General features: G+C 33.3%; 1 pseudogene; it reads right to left on the reverse strand.

Annotated features, from left to right (window-relative positions):
• Positions 1-16,426: 16,426 nt before the first annotated feature.
• LOC149544708 (transcription elongation factor SPT6 homolog) lies at positions 16,427-17,657 on the reverse strand (annotated as a pseudogene).
• Between the last annotated feature and the right edge of the window lie 2 nt (positions 17,658-17,659).

The raw sequence follows: 17,659 nt of genomic DNA on the forward strand, positions 1-17,659 counted from the left end.
AAGTCTCCTAATAAGGAATATGATGCATTGAATGTATTTCATTAACTCATAACATAGTCCATCCTCTTACAAGGAACTTAGATATTAGTACAAGAGTACTAGAGGACAATTTACTATTTGGTATTATTCTAAAAGGAGAACTACTAAAGCTAGTTCGATAGTGATTCATGTGGTCCTTCCCCTAAATCTTCTAGGATAGTGGGTCCTTTTATCATTTGCAACTCCTAATAGAGTTGGAATCTTCTCACATGTATTCAAAGTCTCCTAATAGGGATTGATATGCACTAAATGTATTTCATTGACTCCTAATAGGCTGCATCCTCTTGCAAGGAACTTATATATTAGTACACAATTCTATGGGTACCATCCACACCATGGTTTTCCCTCTGATTAAGGGTTTCCATAATTAACATATCTGGTGTTATTGTGTATGGTTATCTTTTTTTGGTTGTTGCACTTATTGATTACATTTTTTAGACTTAATAAGGTAAATCAAAATTATTTTAATCGGATGATTGATTCACTCTCCCCCTCCCTCTTAGTTATCTTGGTGGACTTCACTTTCTAACAAGATAAAACTATGAGCTTAGAGGAATTTATATTGAACATCATAGAATCTATGATCAAGGTCACTAAACATTATGTTGGGAATTACACATGTTTTATTTAGATTTTTTGAAGGTGGTTTTACATCACAAGAAAAGAGCTATCCACATAGTATTGGAAAATTAGATAAGCAGTTGATTTGACTTGTCAAATCAATAACTTCACAAGGTAGGGAAAAATTCAAGATGTTAACCCTCACATGGTGCTAGAAATCTTAATTGGGAAATAGGATATTGAGAGGGGGTAGTGAATTAGGATCTATAAATATTTTATCCCTTGAAACACGTTTACTATATTCACCACATTTTCCATCTCATATCTAATTCATGCATAACATAACTTGTAAAATCAAATTTTGTAACATGCGGATCTAACTATCAATCACATGCATGAAATGTAAACACATAACACAAATATTTGGTTACCCAAAAACCCTCCAAGGTGAAGATAAAAATGGGGTGGGGATGACACCCACAAATATTTACTACCATAGTAATAAAGTTAAACTATTAGGGTTACAATTTTGATCACTTATGATGATCTTCCCTATTTAAGATTGTTAAGGATGTTACACTTACAATAAAGTAAGGACTTAGTTAACAAATTTAAAAGAGTCTTTTTTGTCAAAAAAATTTGCACCCTTGCCTAAAGGTTTTACCTAGAGGCAACCTTGTGAAACATGGAAAAAACCTCCAAGTTGTTGGACTTGAACAATGAGGTTGAGTCTTTGGAGAAGGTTGACTTCCTTTACTATCATGATGCACCTAACTAATCTTGAAGGGGAAAAGGGAAGAAGGCATGCATAAAACATTAACCTAATTTATCCTAAGGAGGTCATGCACAAAATAGAGTGTTCAGACCAATCTTTTCCCATACATGCACAACTAAATTATCATTACATCAAAAGATATATAGATTCAGGCTGGTTTTAATCCAATAACCACATGCAGATCAAATAATGAAATGGATGACACAAGGAATAAGAATTGGTGTAGGGGCACCTTGAGACATAGGGCCCTCACCAATAGAAATTTTTTTGTGCTATGCTCTAAGAGAGCTTTGTAATTAGAATAAAGGTCTAAGGACCTAGTTGTGTGTTTAGGAAACATTAGTTAGGGGATAGGAAGCCATAAGTGTCCTAGGAAAGGCCTTGGAATTTTTATGGTAATCCTTATCATGAAGTCCTAGGATAGGTCTCTAGCCTAGGAAAGGGTCTCTAGCCTTGGAAAGATAAGGGTTAGCCAATTTACAAAATGTTGCAAAATGTTGCAAGGCACAAAAGTTGCAACTTTTCAAAAAAATTGTTGAACAACTTTGCAAAACCCCTTCCAAACATGATGGAGACCAATGGAAACCCTAGTTGTGAGGGGAAAAGACCTAAGAGGTAGTATATAAGACTAAAAAATCCTCAACTTGTTAGTATGTGGCTGTCAGTGTATGGACTGTATGCTAAAGTGTGGTTTTTGAATGTAAAAAGACAAAATAGAGAGTAAAGAAAGTTTTTGATTACTAAATCAATTACTATATCACCTTAGCATTTTAATTTTATTTTTTTAGATTAGTTTAGTTTCAGTAAGGTAGGTGTGTGTGTGTGTGTTTCTTTTCCTATTTGTAAATCTTTTTTTTTTGCCAATTCACTATCCAAAACCAAGCAGTTGGCATTGAAGAACATGTACCACACTATCCCACTGTAGAAATAGTACAAACTCTTGGGGGTAGTTATTGTACTCTATGTACTTATTTCTTGTAGAAGGAAGGGCCCTCAAAAGGCATGGATGCAATTTTAAGCTCTTACCCTAGGCAAGCCAAAGCATGCCCAACTAGGGAGAATTGATATTACAAAGCTTATAAACAACAAGGTTGTGAAGATCATCAACAAAACTAGTATAGAGTAGGAAGTGATGTGAGTTAAGAATCCTTTGGAAGAAGGAGAGATTGATAGAAATCTTGTAAGTTCCAAAGTAGCCCATACAATAGATGGACCCAGGAAAGGCCAAGAAACACTTAAAAACCCTCAAGTTGTGAAGAGGTGTTGCACAACCTTTTGGAGATGGAAAATCTAGAAAATATGAAAGTGTTAGTGAAATTAATGGGAGTCTCTAAAGGAAGTTTGGGTTTTTTAGTGGAAGAAATTTGAGGAAATCCCCAATTTTTTGGAGCAAGAGGGCTAATTAGGGCTCTTTCTAGTAGCCCTAGTTTGGTAGAAAAATGTGGAATTGGTAAGAAAGGTTAATGCTTTGAGTTGCCTTGGGACATGAAAGAAGTGTGTTGAGAGGTCTTACATCATATCCATGACCATACAAGATGTGTGCAAAGATAAGAAGACCTAGATCAGCTTCAGAACCTTGAGTGTACTTCATCTAGCATGAGAGCCTAGCAAGTGGCAAGAAGAGGTTTTTATTAAGATAGAAGAGTGAGGTTTGGGATTATGGGATCTCTACATAAGAGGAATCTTATAGATCCATTTGGTGGACTTGTAAGTCATCTTAGGTCTTAGTGGCCAACTAGAAGCATGAACTAGTGATTAGTTCATCATGTCTCCCTATCAGAGTTCACTATATACCATTCATTGATCAAAAGGAGATACAGTCCTACAAATTATAAATATTCACAATACACTGATGAGAGGAAAATGAGTCTTACACACTATATCAATGACTGAAGGGGATAAGATAGAATATCATGAAGTTTAGAGGCAAAGGTAATTTACAATAAGCATGCTAGAGTGATACCAAAGAAATAGAGAAGAGTTGACCATTACAAGGGTTACAAAATGTATCTTTATAGCTCAAGCAAAGAATCTAGATTTCTTCCTAACCTAACTAATGCATTCAATATAGTCAAAGGATGATTTGATATGATATGGGCAATAAATCTGATTTGGTACATCTTTGGAGGTGAGAAATCATCAAAACTCTTACTTGGAAGAAAACTTGGAGTGATAGAAGTGACACTATTAATCATCCTAACCAAGTAGATGGATAACCAGGTAGTGATCAAGTGTCCTTTACATTGTTACTAGCCCTTGCATTCATTTAGAGTGGTTGAAATCAAGCATTAAGATCAGATCAAGTAGAGAAAACCGACTTCCTTCCCTCTTACCTTGACAAAATATTGAAATCAGTAGTCAAACAAGTTTGAAAACCAAAAAGAAACATGTGGAACAATAGTTTTAATTCATTTTTCCACCCTACAAGGTCTTTGCAAGTTTTATCATTTAATCACCTTAATTTTTCCACCCTTTAGACTTAACCTTGATGTTTTATGAAACCACAAACTTAATTATAACTTTAATTAGCATTGTAACTATCTTAACTGGGCCCACCATGTATACATGTCAACCTCTCACTTTGTTGCTTTAAATAACTAACTTCGATCTTTGCAAAGGGACAAATCAACAATCATGGATCTTAGCCCATTCAATGGCTCAAAGATTCATTAATCTTGTCAATAATTCACCCAATGAAAATGTTGTCTTTCTGCCAACTCACATAACACTTGATCCACCTCATATGTGGCCCACAAGGGAAAATAGTAATGCCACATGTCATGTTGTGACTATCTCACATGAAATAACACTAACATGTCTTTTCAAAGTGACAAAATGACACCCTTCTTTGATCTTTGATATGACCGTGAGTAAAATGCACTAAAGAAACAATGGCCCACAAAGAAAAAGTGAATGAAAACTTGCAAATTGGACTCATGTCAGAAGATCTCACTAGCCACAAAGAAGGAGGCCCACCCAAGATACATGGCATGATGTCACTTATTTGCATGAAATAAAGGATGAGAACTTTTGCGAAGAGACAAAGCGATGGTTATAGATAGTGAAAGATTGGATGAAGAACAAAAGGTCCTATTGACAACTATGGTGATTGTGGAGGAATGGGCCGATGGTGTTACATGGAAATCTATTGCTTTGTCACTATGACAAAAGGGAGTTCATTTTTTGATAGTGATAAAGTGACAACCCTCAATCCTTTTGCATCTAATGGTAGACAAAATATGGGCCCATAAAGATATTAAAGCACACATTACTTAGGAAATAAGGTATAACCCAAGGTCATAAAATATATTTTATCATGCCCTAATATTTGAATATTTCAAATATTTCTATTTTGGTGGGAGGACAAAATTTGCTAACAATTCTAGCAACTCAAGGGGGATGTAAGACTACTAGGCACATGACCCTAAACATCCATAAGGCTATTGTGTCACAAAAAATGAAGAAATTTTCTTACTGTGAAACCTTGATTCTACAACACCAAAAATACAATTGCAACCTTTGCAACTATGAAATAGGAAAACACACCCTCTACAACCTCTGCAAAAAAGACATGTGCTTGTGCACTTCTTGGAAAATATGAAAGGATATGAAGCAAACTAACTCTTCTATATACATGAAAACCCTAACCCCATCAGAAATAAGGCTTAAGATATATTCCATTGACTAGAATAGGTAGAATTTCACCATTAGAACTGCTCAACTGGAAAACATTAGTCTTCTTGCAACTGATTATCACATAGGGACCACCCCATATTGAATCAAATTTTGAGTGCCTCCCTAGTTTTTCTCTATATACATCCTATTTTAACACAAGATGACGTTCTCTAAAATTCTTGACCTTAGCCTTCTTATCAAAGGACCTTTTCATCTATTTTTGATGTGCTTCCAAGGTTTGCATGGCCTGATTTCTTTTTTCTTCCAACTCCATCAGTTCTACAATTCTTATTTTCATAGCATCATCTTCCATTAGAACCAATTAATGAGCTAGTTCCAGAGAAGGGAACTCCAAAGAGATATGAATTCTTGCCTCTCTACAATATACTAGCATAAAAGGGGAGTTCCCAATAGCTCTCTTGGGTGTTATTCTATCAGCCCAAAGAGTAGTTCCCAATTTCTTATGCCAACACCTTTGGTTATCTTCTATGGTCCTTTTGATTATTCTAATCAGAATCTTGTTGGAGGAATCAACTAATCCATTACCTTTGGGATAATAATTGGAAGATGTACTTAAGTATATACCATGATCCACTACACATGCACAAATCTGAACCCCTACAAATGATTTTGCATTATCTAAAATAATGGTGGAAGGAGTTCCAAACCTTATAATGACTCCATATAGGAACTCAATCACCAAATTCTTAGTACCATCTTTTAATGCAATTTCCTTTGTCCACCTGCTAAAGTAGTCTATTGTAGCAAGAATCCATTTATGAGTATAGCTATAAGGGGGTTAAATAGGACCTATAAAATCTAATCCCCACTAATCAAAGGGCTGATCTATTTGAATGAGATGAAGCTGAAGGGTTGCAAGCTTTTGCTTACTTAAAAAGAAGGCACATTTTTCACATTTCCTAACATGCCTATGACAATCATGGAACAAATATGGCCAATAGTAACTTGCTCTCATTATCTTCATAGTAGTGGTTCTTGCTGAAAAGTGGTCATCATCAAGACTATCATGAAGCTCCCTAATTATCCTATCAACATGATCTATATCAATGCATCTTAGCAAAGCTCCATTGAAGTCTTTCCAAAATAGGATACCATCAACTATGGCATAAGGAATTGACTACAATCTATATTATCTTCTTTTATCTCTATCCAATCCCTAGGGGTATCCATTTCCATATACAAAGATCACCATGTCATTTATCCAACTCCCTAGATTCTCATTTCCTTCTTTTTGTTGTTCTACCAATACTAGGGAAACTTCTTTGTCTAATTCTTGAGATGAGACCATCTACTTACACAATCCTTTCCCTCTTACCAACTTGGTGATCTAGATATCCACATCATACTCCATCACCTTAGTGATCCAAGCTACTCTTTTATCACTAATATCTTTTCTCAAGAGGAAATCCTTAACACATGCATGAGGCACTAGAATATGGATCTTATTGTTAGACAGAAGGTTCTTGAACTTCTTCAAAGATCTTACAACTAAAAGGGCTTACTTCTCAACTTATTTTTACTTGTCTTCATTCTACTTAAGCCCTTCACTAAAGAAGGCTATGCATTGTTCTTCATTCTTATCATTTGACTAAGTTAAAACAATAGAGATACTTAACTCACCTCCTAAGGTGTAAAGAATAAAATCCTTATCAAAATTTGGATTGATGAGAGTAGGGGTTGAGGCTATGGCTAATTTGATCTATTCAAAACTTGTTTTCCCTTCCTTGGTCCATGCAAAGACCATGTTCTTCTTGAGCATAGCTGTAAGAGGCCTCACCGTGGTAGCTAAATTAGGAATAAATCTCCTCACAAAATTTATTCTACCAAGAAAACTTTGTACCCCTTTCTTGTGGTTAGGAAGGGAAAGAGCAAGTCATTCTTTTGTTCTCTTTGGATCAATGATCACATCATCCTTGGATACGATGTGTCCTAAAAAATTTCCTTGATTGGTGGAAAAGACACATTTGCTTGGATTTAGTGACACTCCATACTCTTTTGATAAACACCTTTCCTAGATGGCCAAAATGATCTATCACATTTTTTTAGTATACTTTTATGTTATCAAGATAGACGACTACAAATTTTTCTATCATATTCTTGAAGGCCATCTCCATTGCCTTTTCAAATGTGGCACCTATATTTGTTAGCCCAAATGGGTATGTGTAGGATCATGGTGTGCCAAAAAGTGGCAATCTCAAAAATTTGTACTCTTGAATTATCTCTAACCATTTCAAAATCTATTCCAACTTTTTTCCCACCCCCCCTTATACTAAATGAAAAAAATTAATATCTTTATAAAATCTACTATATCCTCTAATACCAAACCTATGGTCAACTTTAAAACATCCTAAAAATGTACTTTTGGTCTATTTTTATGTGATTTTTAATTCAAACATGTAGCTGACGACTTCTTTTTCACCAAAATTTGATGAAATGAAAAGGGTTTCTTAAGAATGTTCTTATCTTTCCATAAATGTAAGGTTTGTCAAATTATGAGTTTAGTAAGTAATTATTACTTATTTTCTAATGGAGTTACATATAAAGTGCTGACTGACACACTACATGAAAAACAACTATAACTTTCAAATGGTGTACAACATTTTTTAAATCCAAATGATGCATCACATTCTATATTTCTTCTACTATAAGGGGAAAAAAATGAAAATTTGAGTTTTGCAAAGTTCTCAGTTATTTAAGGTGGTCAGACATGAGAGTTTTTAATTCCAAAAATACTAAATTTAAAAATTAATTATTAGTTATTTATTTAGAATAAAAATACCCAAAAACATGTGTCATATCTAGGCATGAGTCTACTACTTGTATCTAGAATATTATGAAAAAATATTATCATTTTATTTTGATTAAGGTGGTCAAACATACGTCTACTTCTTATTTTTTATCTAATTTTTTTTTAATATTGCATTAAAATTCAAAATTTTGACCAATAACTTTTTTTTGTTTTGTAGATAAGCCCTAGTATTTTAGAAACTAGATTAAATTTTCTAGAGATTCTTTACTCTTAACTTTTTGATATAAAGTTAATAACAAGTATAAAATTACACATCAAGTTGACATAACCCTGATTTTTTGATTTTTCATTGCCACTTAAGAGCATAGTTTGGTTGACCACAACCCTACACATACCCAAATGGCATCTTACTATAAGCATAGGTGCCCCATTCTGTGGTGAAAATAGTCTTATATATGTCATACTCTTTGACTAACACCTGATTCTAACCAAAGAATCCATCAAGGAATGAGAATCTCTCTAAACCACTAACCTTGGATAGGATCTACTCCATGGAAGTAAGTGGATGATGGTCCTTAAGGGAGGCTTGGTTAAGGTCAATGAAATCTACACATAGCCTAATTTCCCCACTCTTCTTCCTAATAGGAACCAAGTTAGCTACCCAAGAGGAATTCTTAATAGGGAAGATGATATTAGCTTTTGGATAGCTTCTTTCTCATCAATGGTTCAATTTTAGGATTCACTAGCCTCTATTATTGCCTTACTGGTTTGACATTGTCATTAAAATCTATGGTATGCTGAAATAAACTTGGGTCAAAATCCCTTAAGTCATCATATGTCCATGCAAAAACATCACTAAATTCTTGACATAGATGAATAATTTTTTCTTGTTCAATTTCAATGCATACCTTTCCCATGTTTATGGTTTTTCTAGTAGAACTATGACTGGTATGTGACCATGTTTGTTCAATCTCTTGCCTAATCATCAAGATTGAAGACACTTTCTAACATAATTATACCATTTGGAAACTTATTAGAACTAAAATTGATGCTCTGATCCCACAGTGGTCATGTAATTTTGACTAATTTCTATTTGAGAACTTTGCTTCATTCTACAAGAAACTTACAATTTTTGCATTAGATTCAAACACTTGCCAATTGACATTATTATCAAGGACAATAGGCCTAAATACCACTCTACTATTCTACTTCTCATCTTCAAGAATCCTTGGCACATCATAAGATGTATCCACTACTGCAAGTTTGTCAACATATCTATTTTCTTTCCTAGGAATGCTTTGAATATTAAATACATTGAACCCTTCAAGAAAATCCCATACTCTGTGTTTATAGGACTTCAAAAAACCATTCTTGGTAATGTTTTGGTTGCTCACTTGATTTTCAATCAACCTACTATCTCCATATACACTTAAGGCTTGAATTTCTCTCTTTTGAGAATTAGGAGACCTTGAATCAATGCCTCATACTCTGTCATGTTACTAGTACAATTGAATTGAAGCCTAAATGAGAAGTAGTACTTTTCTAGTGTAGGAGAAACCAACATCACACCAGCACCTAATCCATTTTTATTTCTTGATCCATATTAATACATACTCCATATCTCAGTTGCATCTTCTTTGGTTTTCATAAGGTTAGGAACAGGAGAATCCTTCTCTAATATACAATAAGTACCAAGGCCTATCTCTAGGGTTTTTGATATATGATCAAATTGGTATGAATTAGCCACTCATCTAGGAGGGAATCAATTATCCCTATGAGATAAGTGGTAGGCTCTTGCACGATACCATTTTCATTTATCTCTAGGGTAGCACAATTCATATTGATGAGATTAGGAGTGTAGGGCTCAATATAATGGAGGGCTAAAGGCTCTATTATGATTGAAGCTTTAGTTCCATATCTTGTTCTAAAAAACATATATAACCAATCGGAGGATATGTAGCCAACTATTTGGGCAATAAAATCTCTTGAGAGACAGATGAAAAAATGTGGTTTAACTTCAAAAATTGATATATCTTGAATTATAGTACAACTATGGCATGCATGTAATGCCATTTCAACATTCCTAAGGATTCCTATAGTATTTATAGTGCTAATATCCAATTGCAATACATCCCTAACAATGGGCTCATATTTCATTTCTAGGACATCATCTACACACTTGGCATTACTAAACTACTAGCCCCTAAATCAATCATGCGATTGTGGAATATCTTATCCCCTATGATTAGAGAAACATAGATTGGGGGAGGTCTAACCTTTTTATTTTCTTCTACCTCCCTTGATGGTTGTATAGTACTTGTGGCACTCTCCATGCTTGATGGTTGATCCTTTGGTTCAATATTCTCCAATTCTTGTTGTAACAACCTCTTTTGCATAGCTATAGTAGCAACAACATTCCACATGGGAAGGTTCACATTTGTCTTCTTCATCTATTCTACCACACTAAATTATACATTAGGTGCTTTGAGAGCTACATGTGTAGAAGGTTGAGATGGAACAACTTGAGGACCATTCACATCTCTCCTGCTATTATTTTGTCTCTATTGCTAAGGAGCATTTGATAGATCATTTACTAATTATACATGGGGTATTGAATTTGATGTTGAGGCTTGATTAGGAGGAGGAGGGGTAGCATCTTCAACATCTCTCCTCTTGTTCCTAGTTTTGTGAGCAATAAGATTCTGATTCACATGGCAATGTCCTTCTACCCAATGATTCAGAAAGGAATAATCACCCTGTCGTTGCAAAATGTGAGGCATCTTTGGTTTGTCTTACATTGTAGTATTGTCCTACTATAGGCTCTTGTGTGGTCAAAGCTATAAAAGATTCAACCTTTTGATAAATGCAATAAGAATAGGAGTAATTATAGGGGAGACAAAAATCTTGATCTTGAACCATATTATTTTTAGGCACTAATGCCCTACTTTGATTTACATTTGAGGTAGAAGCATAAATATTCTACCTATTCTAATTAAAAATAGTATTCTCATGATTATGATTTGGAGGCCTACCATTATTTGGAGTGTGATATTATAGATAAGGAGCCTTATTACTTTGAGCTTCCTATCTCTCAAGTGTCACCACCTTATTTCACACCTTTTGCATCACTAAGAGGTCATCCTCTAGCTTCTTCTCTTGACCATGCAATCTTTTATCTATGTTTTTCATCATTGACTAGATCATCTCCTTAATTTTGTCTATTATATTTGAAGATGTGGAAGCCATAGGGACAATGGCAAGAGGTTGTGATATGGAAGGTGTGGGAATAGGGGCTATTGTTGGTTGGTGATTTGGGATATCAAGGAAGAAAGGCATAGGAGGCCTTGGAGCTAACTTACCTCCTTGTATCAAAATTTTCTCTACCTTTATTTCTATCTAATAAGCATTGGGTAATGTATCTCCTCTCATGGTTTGTATTGTAGCGGCAATATCACTATTGAAGGCTCTAAGATAATGTAAGAAAGCATTACCAGGGGTAGGCTTCACTAGAGTGCATATTCTATCCCATGTTTTCTAAAATCTATAGTTAAAGTCAATTATGTATTCATGGGGGGCTCTTTTTATATTAGTCAACTATTCTAAAAGTAAAATATAGTCACTCTTATCCTCAAAATGCATGCATAGGGCTTCTCCTAATTCATCCTAATCTGTTATAGAGTTGTGAGGCAACCCTCTATACCATTCTAATTATTTTCCTTTTGAAGGGTGAAGCTAGAAGCCTGACTATAACATCATCTTTAGTTATTCTATGGATAGCATAGACATTTGGTATTTCTTGGATATGTTCTACAAGGGAGATGGAAGTTTCACCAGTGAAATTAGGTATACTTTTGAGAGCTAATACTAGTATGTCATATCTTTGGGCTACAAGGAGAGGACTTCCACCATTAAAGGTGGAAAAAGAATGAGCTCTAGCCATATATTCTAGGTTGAGATCTAACAACAGGAGGAGTGAAGATGGATCCTATAGGGGTATTTGTTACTCCTACACTACTAACTAGTCATAGAGATACTTTAGCCTTTCTTCTTCTAGGATTTAAAAATGCAAGCTCTATTTATTGAAACTTACCCATAGAAGATGCCCTTGTTTTAGCTTTGGGCATGAATCATAGGAACTGCGATCTAAAACCAAATGTGAGATTGGGGTAGAGTCACCAATTTCTTTTAACATTAGCCTCTTGAAGTCATGGAGTACTAAGAGTAGCACTATTTCCTCAACATCAATCTTGAAATTATTCTTTGACACTAGTAGACTTAAAATATTTGGATATGTTTGTCCCACTAAATGAGCCAAAAACTTTTCTCACAAAAGTTTCCACCCTTGCCTAAATTTTTTACCTAAAGGCAACCATGTGGAACATGGAAACAACCTCCAAGTTGTGGGACTTGAAAAATAAGGTTGAGTCTCTAGAAAAGGCCAGCTTCCTTTACTATCATGATGCACCTAACTCTCTTGGAGAGGGAAAGAAAAGAAGACATGCATAAAACATTAACCTATTTTATCCTAAGGAGGTGATGCACCAAAATAGAGTGTTCAAACCAATCTCTTCCCATACATGCATAATTAAACTATCATGACATAAAATGATATATAGATTCAAACTTGTTTAAATCCAATAACCACATGTAGATCAAATAACCAAATGGATGACGCAAGGAATAAGAATTCACTATATACCATTCATTTAAAAAAAGGAGATATACTCATGCAAATTACAAATATTCACAATACACTGATGAGAGGAAAATGAGTCTTACACAATACATCAATAGCTAAAGGGGATAAGACATAATATCATGAAGTTCAAAAGTGAAGGGAATTTGCAATATGCATGCCAGAGCGATTCCAAAGAAAAAAAAGAGAGAGTCAACTATTACAAAGGTTAAAAAATGTATATTTTTAGCTTGGGCACAAACTCTAGATTGTTTCCTATGCTAATCAATGCGTTGAATATGGTCAAATAATGATTAGATATGATTTGTGCAATAGATCCAATCTAGTATATCTTTGTAGGCAAAAAATTGTCAAAACCTTGACCTGGAAGAAACCCTGAAGTGATAGAAATGATGCCATTAAACATTCTAACCAAGTATATGGATAACCAAGAAGTGATCTAGTGTCCTTCATATTGTTAGTAGCCTTTGCATTCATTCAAAGTGGTTGAGATCTATCATGAAGATTAGATTGAGAAGAGAAAACCAACTTCCTTCCCTCTTGGCTCAACAAAATATCTAAATTAGTAGTCAAATAGGTCCAACAATGGGAAAGAAATATGTGGACCAATAGTTTTATTTCATTTTTCCACCATACAAGGTCTTCACAAATTTTACTGTTTAATCACCTTAATATAGCCACCCTTTAAACTTAACCACAATGTTTTATAAAACTGCAAACTTAACTGTAACTTTAATTGGTGTTATTACTATCTTAACTAGGCACATTGTGTATATGTGTCAACCTCTCACTTTTTCACATGAAATAAATACCTTGCATCTTTGCAAAGTGACAAAGAAACAACCATGGATCTTATCCCATCTGACGGCTCCAAGATTCATTAATCCTATTAGTACTTCACCCAATGAAAATGCTATCTGTTTGCCAACTCAATTAACACTTGATCCACCTCATCCACAACCCACAAGGGAAAATAGAACCCACATGTAACATGTGATGTTTTTTATATTTCACATGAAATAACACATGCCCATCTTTTCAAAGCTACTAAGTGACAACCCTCACTGATATTTGATTTGACGGTGAGTAAAACACACAAAAGAAACACTAGCCCATGAAGCAAAAGTGAAAGAAAACCTACCAAATGGACACCTATCAAAGGACCTCGCCAGCCACAAAGAAGGAGGCTTGCCCTAGACATGTGGCATGATGTCACTTTTTCACATGAAATAAAGGACGAGCACTTCTGTGAAGTGACAAAGCAATGGTCATAGATAGCGACATATTGGATGATGAACAAAAGATCCTATTGACAACTATGATGACTAGGGAGGAATGGGCCCATGGTTTTATGTGGCAGTCTGTCCACTAGTAGAATTTATGCAAATAAATGACCATGTGACAAAAACATTTAGTCAGATGAATAAAACAATTAGTCACATTACTAAAATTGATCAAATTATATTAATGTTTTATAATTTATGAGTATAAGTGACTAAATATATGATTAATTTAGTCTAGTAAAATTAAATGGTAAGATAAAGATAAGTGACTATATAAATAATTAAATAAATGACTAAACAATTGGTCACTAATATTAATCACCAAAACAAATGATTCAATGGATGATCAATGATTTTTATATCGTATTAATACATTCTTTAATTTTTTTTAATAACCTTTATTACTCACTGATGGAGTTTGTCTCCTATCAATACATTATTATAAATTAACCTCCTTGAATGTTCTCTCAATTGATATTGAACTAGAAACAAACTCAAAATGACCTCAATCTAATCTCAAACTCCTTACAATATATGTATGAACTCCTAAAGAATTAAAGAAAAATCCACCATGCACTAAAAAGAAAGCTCCAAGTATATCTTTCCATATCCAAAAGATTTTATTATCAATTTAGTACTTTATAATTTCTATTAAACTCCTTGACTTGTATAGGTATGTGCTTCATGATTTGTGGTTCACATATATATTAAATCTATATAATTTCATCACAAGAATGAATGAATGAACAAATGTCACTTGATTAACATTACTAGTTAATGTATATATGTATTGATGCTTACAGAGCCTCTGAAATAGTGAGAATATCTAGGAGGTCAATTCCCATCACAAAACTATTCGATCTCAAAATAATTCAAATGTTTAAAATGTTTAAGAAAATTAATATATTGTTATAAAATCCTAGATTATTATTAATCATTTTAAATATAAATATAAAATTATTTCAATTTTCTTAAACTTAAATATGAAAAACAAGATAAATTAAGATTTGTGATTATTATTGATAAGAAAATTAATTTAATTAAATTAAAATTAAAGTAAAAAAATCTATTATTATTATTATTATTATGCATCACCTAGAACATATTATTTATTGTAATTATTGATTTTGATAAAAGAAAAGTATAAAATAAAATAAAATATTTTAAATTAATTAATAACATTCGAACTATACTTACACAGTGACAAAACCTCATTTCACAAAAAGTAATAAAATACCAAATATCAAATTTCTTTCTATCATTTTCACTTTCAATGGACTATCTTTTCTTAGCACCAAATACTAGGGTTTGTGGAGTATGATGGAGGATTTCGTGTCTTCACCATTCTATCAAGTATTTTGAAAATTTTATGTTTTGATCATGAAGCATACAAAAAATAATGAAATTTTCACTTTACATTTTCAATTTGTTTGTTCATGCTTTTCCTTGCTCATAAAAAAAACCACATTCTATCCATTATCTAACTACATCTAATGCATGTACTCTTCATGTATGTATTATAGAGAAACTAGAGTGTTTCAACCTCAAGAAATGTCATAGTCTAACATAGTCTATCCTAATATTCTACTCATTACATAGTGGCAAAAGGATTTTCCGCATCCCTACAAACAATAAAGACTCAATAAACTCGCTTCTATGTACCTGATAAAGAGGGGTTTCTCTAACTAATCAATTCATCATATCAAATGAAGAAAATAAACCTACCTTACTTAATTTTGGTAGTTTTGAAATGGGATAATCAATGAAAATTTTAGACTTTTATTGCCATAAAAAGTTTTTGGTTTGAAGATAGGGGACTGATTCATAGTACCTGTTGTGTATGAGTTGTGCAACTAAAGTTGAGCCCTTGAATGCAGGTGCACTTTTGATTTTTTTGAATTAATTCTCATAGAGATTTAGATTTTAGGCTTCTAATTAGTTTAAAGATGTATTGAATAGTTTGGCTTTGAATTGATTGAGCTTAAGGATGAGGACCAACATAAGTGTTTGGATATTTCCAGATAAAGTTGAGTTGTATTGCAAAAGATTGGGAGAGTTCTTTTATGTTTGTTTTGATGGAAGTTAATGGTTTTAAGGTTGTAACCTAAAAGGGGAGTATTGTAGTTCATGTTTGTACTGACATGGAGAGAAAAGGGAAAGGGAAAGGTTGTAACATATTTTGGCTTGTAATAGTTTTGGGGGAAAAAATGAGTAGAAAAGCTAATTTTGATGGATAATCTTTATACTAATTTAAATATTGGTGCAATTGGAATATTGTGAGGAAGAACTCAACAAGGCAAACTTTGTTTTTGGCATTTTTAGTTGAAACCAACATAAAGGGGTGTAGTTCATGTCTTCTTTTGTCATAATAAGTTTATTTTAATTGACAAAATCTTGGTTGGTTCATGATTTAAAATCCTGATGGAATAGAACATGGTTTTGGTTGAGGAAAAATGAATAAATTATATTCTATAAACCCTAAAACATGGTAGTGGATGATGTTAGAAGGATGGGCCAAGAGACTCAAAGCACTAGCTAAGGGAAGGTTTGGAAGAGTGATTTTGTTTAGAAGAAAGCCTTTGGGGCATATTATAGCTCACATGGTACCTAGGCATAAATATGGAAAATTAATTCTCTTGTTCACTTTGTAAAATAAATTCTTCACTTGCATAATAAAAATCTCTATCCTATATACTTTGAAACTAGTCACTCACTTCACTTAATTTGCATGACAAATCAGCTAAGTATATTTCTTTCTACACACTTTTCACTCAATAGGTAAGAACACTACCTTCTATGTTATGATCCACATGATTCACACATGTGCCATTAGAAAGATGATCCTTCAAAATCCTCCCTATTATGCTTGATTCCAAATTACCAAAAGAATTTGATCTAGAACTCTTCGAATGATTGCTTGAACAATTTTCCCCTCTAGAAGGGTTTCTTCACTTTCTCCTATAAGCATGAGAAATTACTCATCTGGATCTAGCTTCTTATATGGAAGTTTCCAATCCTAACATCTATGGAGTGGTTCAAACTTAATATCACAAAGGGTTTCCTATCTTTTATTATCTGATTATTGTTCCATGTTTTTATAATAGTCATCTATATCAAGGGCCTTCAATAGATATGGATGAATTATGATATGGTTAATTTCCATATTTTGTTGTAAATTTATATCTTGCCCCAAATATTTACAATTCACATACTTAATCATTTTATTGGCTATTTCCTATAACTCAAAATGAATTTTGGTGTCAAAAAATGGATCCATGACTTAGCTACTAGATGTAGCTTCTCCATTGTTTCTAACTCTCAAGAAGATAACAACATATTTTAAGACAAATAGTTTGACTAATTCTAGAATCAACAACTCTCTATGACTATAAACTTTCCCAACCATTGAAATAACCTTTTTTATAGAATAAACTCTTCTTGTTCCAAAGATAACAATCAATTGCAAAGGGGAAAACATCCATTCATGTGATGCTGCCATATTTATGTTAACACCAACTTGGTTCATTACTTTGATCATCATCTTCTTTTCACCTTCATATATATCATTTGTAGGGTGTAAATATTCTAGAGAAAAAGCTTTAATGATAATATCTCTCTACCAATACCAGATTATGTTGCAACCATGCATGGCCAATGGTTTTTGCAAATATTGACAAAGTGCCAATGCACACTGCATAATACCTATAAATAAATAAAGACTTTTAGAATCAAATGTTACTTAATTTTTTGTTTTAAAATTAAATTAAAATATGATTTTCATAGAATTACATCCAAGTAATATTGTTAATAGGTTGCACTTAGGCAAGTTACTAAAATAATCTTCTCACTTCTAGACATAC

This window comes from Cupressus sempervirens, chromosome 8, assembly GCF_028749045.1.
Source record: "Cupressus sempervirens isolate cs-2001-9-10 chromosome 8, ASM2874904v1, whole genome shotgun sequence".
Lineage (NCBI taxonomy): Eukaryota > Viridiplantae > Streptophyta > Pinopsida > Cupressales > Cupressaceae > Cupressus > Cupressus sempervirens.